The sequence below is a fragment of the Sylvia atricapilla genome, chromosome 23 (genome assembly GCF_009819655.1).
Source record: "Sylvia atricapilla isolate bSylAtr1 chromosome 23, bSylAtr1.pri, whole genome shotgun sequence".
Taxonomy (NCBI): domain Eukaryota; kingdom Metazoa; phylum Chordata; class Aves; order Passeriformes; family Sylviidae; genus Sylvia; species Sylvia atricapilla.
The window spans coordinates 5,033,941-5,043,552 of NC_089162.1; positions in this window are offsets into that span (position 1 = coordinate 5,033,941).

Sequence of the window (9,612 nt, forward strand, 5' to 3'; positions counted from 1 at the left end):
GCTGTTTAATAGGTGCTGGATAAAATACTAACCAGCTTTAGGTCCAGGTCTCTCCTGCAGAGGTCAGGATAGCACAGGAGCCTCTGCAGTCAGGGCTGTCCCTCCCCACGGCTGCGCAGCCCAGCTCCAGACCAAAGGAATCGTGACAGTAATGGAGCAGAAAAGCAAATTTCTTTCCCTTTTGCTTCACAGCTCATGGCCCAGCATGGAACCAAAGAGGAAACCTTGCTAAAACCTCCTAGAGAGGAGCTGGCTGGGGAAAAAAAAAAAAAAAAAAAAAAAAAAAAAAAAAAAAGGCAAAATGCAGTTAAAAAGTAATGGAGAGGACGGAAGGGAGAGACAGGAGAGATTCTTGACTTGCAGAATTCGGGGATTTGAGGAGCACGAAGCGCGGCAAGGCTCAGAAGTTGTGTCTGAAAACTCCCCTGGCTGATGTGTCAAGGAGCTCCCAATGGCCTTTCAACAGCTCCCCTTCCCTCGCTGCCTTTGTAATGGGTGGCTGTTCCTAATTATCTGTAAATGTTAAACGTCCTCTAATTCAATCAGAACAACTCGTTCACAGATGGCGAACCCTTCATCTGCTCGGTTTTCCGCGGAGCCTCGAGAGCCGTCGATGGCTCTTCCTTGCCGGAGAGGCCGGCTGGAGACACGGCAGAGGGAAGGAGGCTTCAGGCTGCGGGAACAGCTCCAGGGCTCTCCCTTCTCCTCAGCAGCTCCCACTGCGTCCTCTGCTCCTCCTGTGGGACCCAGCCTGTCTCCTGGGGCACGGGGATTGGGATGAGGGGTGAGGGAGCAGGGAGCAGGGATGATGAGAGGTGAGGGATGAAGGATCAAGGATCAGCGATCAGGGATCAGAGGTCAGAGATGAGGAATGAGGGAAGAGGGGTGAAGGATCAGGGATGAGGGACGATGAGAGGTAAGGAGTGAGGCATGAAGGATCAGGAATCAGCCATCAGGGATCAGAGATCAGGGATGAGGAATGATGGGTGAAGGATCAGGGATCAGGCACCAGGGACCAAGGGATTAGGGATGAAGGATCAGGGATCAAGGGTGAGGGGTGAAGGATGAGGGATGAGAGGTGAAGGATGAGGGATGAAGGTTGAAGGATCAGGGATGAGGAATGAGGGATCAGGGATGAAGGATGATGAGAGATGAGGAGTGAGGGGTTGAGGGATGAAGGATGAGGGATCAGGGATGAAGGATGAGGGATGATGAAGAGTGAGGGATCAGGGACCAGGGATGAAGGATCAGGGATGAGGGCTGATGAGGGCTGATGAGGGATTCCTCCTCTCCCCGCTGCCCTGGGGCTCCTGGTCTCGTTCCCACCCTGCCACAGGTGCCCTGTGTGTTATCCCGGATCCCAACCCAGCTCTGTCCCAGGCTGGCACTGTCCCTGCCCGCTGCTGTCCCCTCCATGCCAGCTCCTGTCACGGCCGTGCCGCTGATCCCGCCTGACTCCGCGTTTCTCCTCTCGTGTTCTGCCCGTGAGTAGCACATGCCACCACCCTGTCCCTGCTCATCCCCTGGCCACAGGCCCTGTCCCCTTGCTGCTGCCCGGGTTTGATAACCAGGAATGGCTGTGACAGGGATCCCAAATCAGGTGTCCCCACTCAGGACACTGAAATCCGTGATTTACACCAGGGGCACGGGGACAAAGGAGGGGGCGGCGAGGTTTTCTCCTCAGCCCCGAGGGAAACTCTTTGGCTGCTGATTCCTAATGATTTATTGAAGCCTCTCCTCTTCCTCGCAGACCCAGAAAAGGGTCTCGCCTTTGATCAGCCGGTGACTCACCATCTGCAGCCGAGGTGATTTACGACAAGCGCCGAGCTATTTCTGCGCACGGAAAGGGAGAAAAATAGGCCTGCTCATCACCGGGAGGGTGGGGAGGACGGAAAACAAGCCGCCCACGGGATGAGAGCCTGCCTGGGCCGCTCCCCCACGGCAAAGGTGCTGCTGGAAGGGGCGGGCAGGGGGAGACTGACGTCTCACACAGATGGCTCCACGCCAGGATGGGAATGGAAGAGCTCTGGTGATGCTCAGAGCGTGGGATCCAGGGCTGGAGAGGAGTTCTGTCACCCTGAGTGTGGGATCCAGGGCTGGACAGGGGTTCTGTCACCCTGAGTGTGGGATCCAGGGCTGGAGAAGAGTTCTGTCACCCTGAGTGTGGGATCCAGGGTGGGACAGGGGCTCTGCCATCCTGAGTGTGGGATCCAGGGCTGGACAGGGGTTCTGTCACCCTGAGTGTGGGATCCAGGCTGGGACAGGGGCTCTGTCACCCTGAGTGTGGGATCCAGGGCTGGGACAGGGGTTCTGTCACCCATGGGTGCTGGCCCTGCATGGACAGATGCTGCTGAGCACAGATCCTGGGCCTCATTCCAGGCCTGAACCTGCTCTTTTCCGTGCCCATCCTTCCCTCTCTCATGGTGTAGCCACAACCTAATCACTTCCAGATCAGCATTTTCTGCAGGAGTTTGTCCTTTGAAGGCCCAAAACTGAAATCCTTAAAGTCTCTTATACTCTTTCCATGACAGCCCTAAAAGCTGGAGCATCACCTCCATCAACTCCCTGACTCAAATTCCCTTTTTTCTTATCTTTTTAGCTCAAAGACCACCCCCTTTCCAGGGAAGGAAGACGTCTGGTTGCTCGGGATGTCAGCAGATTCACAGCTGACATTCTGCCACTGTGCAGAGCCGCTGCTCCACCTCCTCCAACAACTGGCTGAGGAGAAGCAAAGTCATTAAAGTGTGTGTTACATTGGCCTGAAAAAAAAAAAATCCTGGGGGAAGGAGCTCCACGCAGAGCCCCAGTGGGCAGAGTGCTCAGGAGCAGTGATTAGGGGCAGTTTGTTAATGAAGCAGATTTTAGTGACTGAAGGCAAGGGGACAGAGAGAGGAGAGGGAGCAGAGTGTGCAGCTCTCGTGTGGGCCTGGCCAAAAATCAGCTCAGTTCTCCCAGGTTTTATCAGCTGAGGAGCTGGCCCAGGGGGTGTGGGGGTCCCTGAGGGCCACAGCATCATCTCACCCTCATAAAACCGCTCAGCTCTGCCCACGCCACACCCTAAAGCCTTTTGCAGGCACCCAAAGCTGCCAGAGAGATGAAAAGATGCTGCTGATTTGTTCCAAAGCTGCCTTTTCCTCCTGCAATCCCTTTCGGGGAGGGGGATCCCCCTGAGGCAGAGCAGAGGGACCCTGAGTGACGCCCGGGCAGCCCTGCTGTAGTGAAAACCAGCACCACTCCTTGGGGACCGGCAGAACACCACCAAGTCCCTCTGTCTGGGGCTCTGTCCCCACCCCCCTGAGCCGTGTTTTGCCCTGTGGGAGAGATGAAACGCTGGATCAGTGCTCCCGAAAGACCCAACACTGCTTTTTTTGCCCGCGTTTATAGGAGGATTGCACCCAAAAACACCAAAAATATGGGTTTTGTTCCCTATTCCCTCTTTTCACATGTCATCCCTCCCCCATCTCACTCCCTTCTCATTGTGCAATGTGTTGGCACAGCCACACAGGGAATTCCCATTTCCTGCAGCACATTCCCAAATTTCCAGGTTTGATTTTCAACCCTTTGATCCCCTCAATGATGGGCGACAGGAAAAAGACTTCAGGGGAGTTCGTCAGCCTAAAAGCATGACCAGGACAAGCCCTTCCCCCAAAATAACTCCCATCAGGTGATGAGAAACATCCCAAACCCTTCAGAGCACTTCCCAGACGATCCAGGCCCCCAGAGCTGAGCTTTTCATGGCTTTCTGGAAGTGCCAGCCCTTATCTCCTGCCTTATCCATCTCTAATCTCCCTGCCCCTGCTGAATCAGCTGCGACAAGAGGAAATTGGATTTGTGGGGAGCAGGGCTGGGTGGTTTGGGAGAGACATCTCTCCTCCACAGTGGGGGAAATCTGGGACATCCAAAGTTTCTGACAAAGTCGGGTGAGGAGACCCCCTTGGAGCCAGAAGCAGAAAACTTCTTTTTTTTTTTTTAGTTTTGAATTGCAGTCAGATCTTGAACAGCCCTTCCACGTGTCCTTCAGGCACCACTACCTCAGCTTGGCAGGCCCTCCTAAATCCCTGCAGTTAGCAGGGAAAATGAGGCGTTTTCCCCATCTCTCCCCCATCAATCACTGCCCACCCAGCCCTGCTCATCCCCAGGATAAAGCCCATTTAGCCAAGCCCCTTCCCACCCAGCCCTTCATCACCAGGGATCGATATCGTATATTGACTGAGCAGGGCCCAGCCATTAACGAGTTCATTTTCCATCACTTAGATGCTGATGGATTCCCTCAGGAGCCCCCGGGGTCACCCAAGTTTCATTAACAGAGGCCGTAAAAGTATTTAAATACATTTGAAAGACTCAGTTGACAAATGGAGTGAGCCCACAGCCCGGCTCCTCTCAGGTTATCTGGAAAGAGAAGAGAGACTTTTGCTGCCCACAGAAGGACAAAAAGCCCTTAACAGCTTGTCCCTGCCATTATCCATCTCCAACACTTCACCTCCACGGAGCTCCCATTTCCCCATAATGCTCCAGATGGAAACCAGTTCCTCATTTCTCCCGGCTCTGGGTTAAGTGACTGGAAGGTTTTTGGCCTCCAAACTTCCCCTGTTTGGTGGTAAACTGAGGCAGGAGATGCTGAAGGCTCTGATCTGGAGAGGCAGAACAGATACCACAGACAGGCGCTGGGAGATCCGAATTCTTGTCCCAGTTGTTTGCATCAGGGTAAAAATCAAATGCAGCCAAGCCCAACCTGGCCTTGAACATAGAAAATAGTGTGGGGAAAAAAGGTATCGAAAATACAAGCTGAACTCAGGGGTCTCCTCCTGCTCCTGCTGCCACAAAACTGTAGAAAACATTGAATTTTACCACCATGAAACTCTGTGTTGGTGCCTGCTTAGCTGTCCCACCATGAGAATGGGATTTGGAACCCAGGAATGTCACCAAAACCCCACGGAAATGCAGCTCTACAGACGGTTTCCACCGTGAGCTCCTTTTGTGTCAGAGAGCTGGAGCCACGCCGCAGAGGAATTTGCAAACAGAAATTTAATGTGACATTCTTTGTCCCCCTCGCTCGGGAAGAGGATGACTCATGAAGTCACTTCACAGCTCTTGGTGGGTGCCCAGGGTGGCAGGGGCTCATGGAAATAGTCACATACAGGAGGGAGGGCAAATAAATTTGGCTCCCCAAAATCCAAATCCTGCATGAATCCTTCTTCCTCATGGGAAGGCTCTAAAGCACCATTGATCCACTGTTTTGTTTGGGGTTTTTTTTCCCCCGTATTTTTGTTTTTCCCATCACAAATAAACCCAAACAGGAGTTAGGAGCTGTTTCTTTGGCCGGTGGAAAGTCTGGGATAAGTGTTCATCCTCAATGCCAGGCCAGCAGCTCTCCCTGGGAGATGGGCAAAGCCACTTTTGGAAAGGTCTCGTGATTTCCTAGGTGACCTCCTCCCTCCAGCATCTGCAGAAGAAAGCAGAAACTCACAGATGGAGGAGAACAATCCTCCCAGAACGAGCCAGGAAGAGGGAACTGGCCCCTGAGGAGAGGTTTGTCCTCTGGGACAGTCACCTCATCCCCCTGCCCCCTCTGCGGCCACTCCGGGCTGAGAGAAACATCCCCCTTGGAGTCCCTCCACATTCCCACTGCTAATTCCTCAGACTGCAGCAAAATCCCTGTGAATAGACATCAGGCAGGCCGGCTTGGCATTCACAAAACAGGCTGGGAGGGGGATTACTCTGCATTGTTCCCAGTAAAACCCCTGCCCTTCCTGCGGGGAGGAGGAACGGGCACAGGAAACCCCCCCTCAGCCTCCCCACAGGAGATCCAGGGATGCAGACAAGGTAAACTCAGCCTTTAGCATTCCTATCTCTGTTTATCAAGTGCTCAAAGCCGACAGCCTGAGGGATGAGGAATCAGCAGCTCTGGGATGTGCTGATTCCTGTCTCCCACCTGGCCTGGTGCATGTGGAGCAGAGGGTCCTGAGGTTTTGTTTTTTGGGAGAGCCAGAAGTTAATGACATGGCTGAAAAGAAGGAAGATAAAAGATAATCTTTGCTGGCTGTGCCTCAGAAACAACGGCAAGGATGGAATGTGGCAGTCCCTTCCCTGTCACTGGGGCTGCTCCGTGGTCACAGCAGTGACTGTGCTCAACATCACACCAAGAATCCCCACGATTGAGTTTAATCTGCTAAACTCAACGCATCGGAATTGCTGCAGAATTACACCTTGGTGTGGATCTGGCTCAACCCCGAGGTCCCCAGGGGGTGACAGTGGCTTTACCCCGCTGATGGCCGTGTGCCCCTCACATTTGAGATGGCTGCAGGAGCTCAGCTCCCCCGTCACAGCAGCTCTGCTGCCACAGCATCAAAAGTCCCCCTGATGTGGCCCTGCCATGACAGCCTGCAAATGAGCCGGGCCCAAAACCCTCCCTGTGTGACCCAGGGATCAGCCCCCAGAAGAGCTTATGCAGGAAGAGAAGCCTATTTGTCCAACCACTAAAAGCAAAAGGCTTATTTCCACTTGTAAATTTGCAGCAAGCCCTGATCCCGGTTCAAACCCGAAGCAGAGCGTGTCGGTGAATTTCCAGGGCAGGAGAAATCCTCTCTGCGAGCTCTCCCTCATGGATGGCTGCACAGCAGCTCCTAACACCCTCCGTCAGGAGGCTGCTCCCAGGCTTGGTTTGGGACTCTGCCCTGCCTTCCTTTCCTGGGCACTGCCAGGGCCCTGGGGATGGCAGGGCACAGCGCTGTTCAATAATAAATGCTGTTTTCTGATACGCTGGCTGCTGGCTCTGAACGAGCCGTGCCCGTGCCTCGGTTCAGAGCTTGGAGCTCAGAGACAATTCCCCTCGCCGGACCTCATCAGCAATGCCCTTTGAAGTGTTTCTGCTGATTTCATTCTTTATTTCTCCTCTGGTTTGCCTTTCCCCGTGCCACTGGGTCCCTGTGGATGCTGTGCCTCGTCTCCTGCCTTGGCTCTGGCCCTCCATGGGCACGCACACACCATCCCCAAGTGCTTCGTGTGCGTGTAAGAGAGACCTTTTAATCCCTTCTTCCGTATCAGCTCCTTCTGGGAAGACAGCAGCTCCTTCTCGGAGGCATTTCGCAGCTTTGATGAAGGAATTATTCTCTGCTGATGGGAAGAGGCTGACACAGAGCCCACACAAAGCATCGGAGTGCCAAACCTCAGTGCTCTGCGCAGGACACGATTGCTGTTTGCATCGCTCTTATCCGTGCGAGATTTCAAATCCCAGCCCAAATTCCTCCCCAGCTGGGTGAAAGCCGCTCACTCCAGCCCTCTTAGGGCATCTCCAAACTGTGGGTCCCCCCCAAGCCCCACCAGCCTTGCAATTCCAGCCGCTTCCCACTGGAAATCCCTGGCAGAACTCATCCAGCCTCCTGCAAGGCCGGGATTCCTAATCTCCCCGGGCTCCTTTTCTCCACGTATAATGAGGATTACGCTTTAATTCCTGCCTCACAAGGGGGTGCTGTGGGGATTGCCGGGGTTAAGGCACTCAGACAGCGACGCGAGGCTCTCACAAACCCTTCAGCAGAGGGGCTCGGGAAAAAATATAAAACCACTGCTGTTTGCAGCCTGCTCGCGGCTCGCATCAGCGCCCATTAACTGGGAGGCAATTTTCTCCCCAGTTCAGACTTTAATTCCTCCTCAAACTGCCGGCTCTATGCGGAGAACAGCAGGGCTGGAAGGACTATCAGTGCAGAATTGCCTTTTCCAACAGGATGGTGCGCGGGGGTCTGCGGGAGTGTGAGCTGCCCGAGCGGTGAGCGTGTGCTTTATCCGTCTGAGTGATGCAGGAGGCTTCAGCAGCAGGGCTCAGAAGGGAACCAAGCCCGGCCTCAGCTCAAGGGAAACCCTTTGCACCTCTGCTCCCCCATCGCTGGCCGCACCACGGACTCATTCGGTGTGTTCACAGATGAAAAAGCAAAAATAACCCCGACGCCGGCTTTAAAATTCCGTGGAGCGCAGCCTTCTGCACTGATTCCAAATGTTTATAAACACGGGAGTTAATGCAATCAGCACTGCAGCAAATACACACCAGGTACACGGCACACACGGGAGTGACAAACGCGCTCCCAGGCCGGAGTGACAGCTCTCTGCTGTGGGCTCTGCAGCAAACAAAAGCAGCTGAAAAACCCCACCGAGGAATGCTTTAAAGAGCAATCCTTTCCCCCTCCCCTCCTTCCAAGACTTTCTGGTAGTTATAAGTGTAAAATTCTCCGAGAAGGTGTCCACTCCCACTGAGCCTTTCAAGTGGCAGTGGGAAGAGGTCACTTCTTGGGAAGACACTGGGGGAATTCCAGGCTGCCCTGAGGGCCAGCCCAGCCCTGCTTTGGGGCTCATTCCACAGCAGCCAGGAGCTGCTTTGGAAAGATTTGGACAAGCCAGACTCCAGGAGCTGCTCCACCCTGGGGAAGGATGTGCATCAGCTCGCCAGGGAAGATCCCATCCAGAGTTGTGTCGGTGTAGAGCCCTCAGCAACCCCTCATTCAAGAGTTGTGCCAGTGCCAATCCCATTCCAGTGCCACTCCAACCCCATTCCAGCCCCATCCCAGCCCCATCTCAGTCCCATTCCAACCCCATCTTCTCAGCCCCATCCCAACCCCATCCCAACCCCATCCCAGCCCCATCCCAACCCCATCCCAACCCCATCCCAGTCCCATCCCAACCCCATCTCAGCCCCATCCTAACCCCATCCCAACCCCATCCCAGCCCCATCCCAATCCCTTCCCAACCCCATCCCAGTCCCATCCCAATCCTATCCCAACCCCATCCCAGCCCCATCCCAGCCCCATCCCAGCCCCATCCCAATCCCTTCCCAACCCCATCCCAACCCCATCCCAACCCCATCCCAACCCCATCCCAACCCCATCTCAACCCCATCCCAACCCCATCCCAATCCTATCCCAACCCCATCCCAATCCTATCCCAAACCCATCCCAGCCCCATCCCAATCCCTTCCCAACCCCATCCCAACCCCATCCCAGCCCCATCCCAATCCTATCCCAACCCCATCCCAGCACCATCCCAGCCCTATCCCAGCCCCTTCCCAACCCCATCCCAACCCCATCTCAACCCCATCCCAACCCCATCCCAATCCTATCCCAACCCCATCCCAATCCTATCCCAAACCCATCCCAACCCCATCCCGGCCCCATCCCAGCCCCATCCCAACCCCTTCCCAGCCCCATCCCAATCCCATCCCAACCCCATCCCAGCCCCATCCCAGTCCCTTCCCAACCCCATCCCAGCCCCATCCCAGCCCCACCCCACCTCCTGCCCACTGCCCAAAGACCACGTTTTCCAGTGGGAAGGGTTTGGGGATGTCCCATTCCAGCAGGTTGCTGAGGAGACGTTACCTCACAGGGCAGCATCAGCAGAAAACCCCGCTGCTGGCGGAACAGCCAAAATGCTGGGAGCACAAAACACTGCAGGCCTGTGGATTTTTTTTTTTTCAGCCAAATGTTGTTTCATGCTCTAATGGCAATTTTCAAGAGCAACATTGGCGTGACAACTTACGTGAGTGTGGGCCAAGTTCCTTCACCACTTCCAGTGTCTGTGCCCAAAGCAGATTTCACAGGGGTGCACAGGAAAGGCTTTGGATTTCTGTTT